Below are 2500 nucleotides of genomic sequence, written 5' to 3'. Positions count from 1 at the left end.
CCGCCAACAAAAGCCATTAGATGACCTTTACAGCACAGCTGTACACAGGAAAGCCCTGTCAATCATCAATGACAAGACACATCCCCTCCACCCTGAGTTTGAGTTGCTCCCCTCAGGGCGGCGCTATAGAACACCCCGGCAAAGAAAAAGATCTACAAGGGTTCTTTTATTTATTATTTTAAGTTAACTATCGTAAACTTAAATATGGAGTGTAGGCTGTACGCCGCGGTCTGAATGCACTGTTGTTGTACAGTTGAGAGATCTTTGTTCTGTTAATGTGATGTTTTGTTGTTTTTATCTTGTGGACATGTTTGTGTTTATATTTTCCTGGGTGAGACCAAGGACAATTTACCTGCCTCGGCTGGACAATAAAGTTTATTCTATTCTATTCTATTCTATTCTATTCTATTCTATTCTATATGTTTCATATTTTTCTTTTTGTTTTGTTATAATTTGGTTGGGCCAGATGGACTGAGGTCTGTCCTGAGGTCTGTCCTGAGGTCTGTCCTGAGGTCTGTCCTGAGGTTTGTCCTGAAGTCTGTCCTGAAGTCTGTCCTGAGGTCTGTCCTGAGGTCTGTCCTGAGGTCTGTCCTGAGGTCTGTCCTGAGGTCTGTCCTGAGGTCTGTCCTGAGGTCTGTCCTGAGGTTTGTCCTGAAGTCTGTCCTGAGGTCTGTCCTGAGGTCTGTCCTGAGGTCTGTACTGAAGTCTGTCCTGAAGTCTGTCCTGAGGTCTGTCCTGAGGTCTGTCCTGAGGTCTGTCCTGAAGTCTGTCCTGAGGTCTGTCCTGAAGTCTGTCCTGAGGTCTGTCCTGAGGTCTGCCCTGAGGTCTGTCCTGAGGTTTGTCCTGAAGTCTGTCCTGAAGTCTGTCCTGAGGTCTGTCCTGAGGTCTGTCCTGAGGTCTGTCCTGAAGTCTGTCCTGAGGTCTGTCCTATCCTGAGGTCTGTCCTGAGGTCTGTCCTGAGGTCTGTCCTATCCTGAGGTCTGTCCTGAGGTCTGTCCTATCCTGAGGTCTGTCCTGAGGTCTGTCCTGAGGTCTGTCCTGAAGTCTGTCCTGAGGTCTGTCCTGAGGTCTGTCCTGAGGTCTGTCCTGAAGTCTGTCCTGAGGTCTGTCCTGAGGTCTGTCCTATCCTGAGGTCTGTCCTGAGGTCTGTCCTGAGGTCTGTCCTGAGGTCTGTCCTGAAGTCTGTCCTGAGGTCTGTCCTGAAGTCTGTCCTGAAGTCTGTCCTATCCTGAGGTCTGTCCTGAGGTCTGTCCTGAGGTCTGTCCTGAGGTCTGTCCTGAGGTCTGTCCTGAAGTCTGTCCTGAGGTCTGTCCTGAGGTCTGTCCTGAAGTCTGTCCTGAGGTCTGTCCTGAAGTCTGTCCTGAGGTCTGTCCTGAGGTCTGTCCTATCCTGAGGTCTGTCCTGAGGTCTGTCCTGAGGTCTGTCCTGAGGTCTGTCCTGAAGTCTGTCCTGAGGTCTGTCCTGAAGTCTGTCCTGAAGTCTGTCCTATCCTGAGGTCTGTCCTGAGGTCTGTCCTGAGGTCTGTCCTGAGGTCTGTCCTGAGGTCTGTCCTGAAGTCTGTCCTGAGGTCTGTCCTGAGGTCTGTCCTGAGGTCTGTCCTGAAGTCTGTCCTGAGGTCTGTCCTGAGGTCTGTCCTGAGGTCTGTCCTATCCTGAGGTCTGTCCTGAGGTCTTGTCCTGAAGTCTGTCCTGAGGTCTGTCCTGAGGTCTGTCCTGAGGTCTGTCCTGAAGTCTGTCCTGAAGTCTGTCCTGAAGTCTGTCCTATCCTGAGGTCTGTCCTGAAGTCTGTCCTGAGGTCTGTCCTGAGGTCTGTCCTATCCTGAGGTCTGTCCTGAGGTCTGTCCTGAGGTCTGTCCTGGGGCAGTGCAGTGAGCTCCAGCACACACACACACACACACACACACACTCTCACAGCCCTGTGGATGTCCCTGAGAACAGGAAGTAGAAAGGGCAGAGCAGGAAACAGGAAGCAGGAAATGGCTGATGAAGGGAGGAAGTGTGTGAGAGAGATGGGGGGGGGAGAGAGAGAGAGAGAGAGAGGAGAGAGAGAGAGAGAGAGAGAGAGAGAGAGTGTCCATCTGTTTCTGGTCTGATCAATATGAATATTGAATATCATCAGCTGCAGGTACAGGAGACATTTTTTTTAATTCTGAATGAATTCATTCTGATTGAGGATTCAGCAGCAACTGTTCACATGAGGGTAAATATAATGATCACATGGTGTTCACATGAGGGTAAATATAATGATCACATGGTGTTCACATGAGGGTAAATATAATGATCACATGGTGTTCACATGAGGGTAAATATAATGATCACATGGTGTTCACATGAGGGTAAATATAATGATCACATGGTGTTCACATGCTCCACAGTCTGGAGTCAGAACAAAACAGAATCCATCTCTAACATGTTGATGTTAGAACAGCTGGAGCCGCTTGGCTCTGTTGTTTCTGCTGAAGCAGCAGTTTCATCACAACATGCGACTCCATAAGTGTCAG

This window comes from Centroberyx gerrardi, unplaced genomic scaffold (genome assembly GCF_048128805.1).
Source record: "Centroberyx gerrardi isolate f3 unplaced genomic scaffold, fCenGer3.hap1.cur.20231027 Scaffold_542, whole genome shotgun sequence".
Lineage (NCBI taxonomy): Eukaryota > Metazoa > Chordata > Actinopteri > Beryciformes > Berycidae > Centroberyx > Centroberyx gerrardi.
This window is presented reverse-complemented; position numbering follows the sequence as displayed.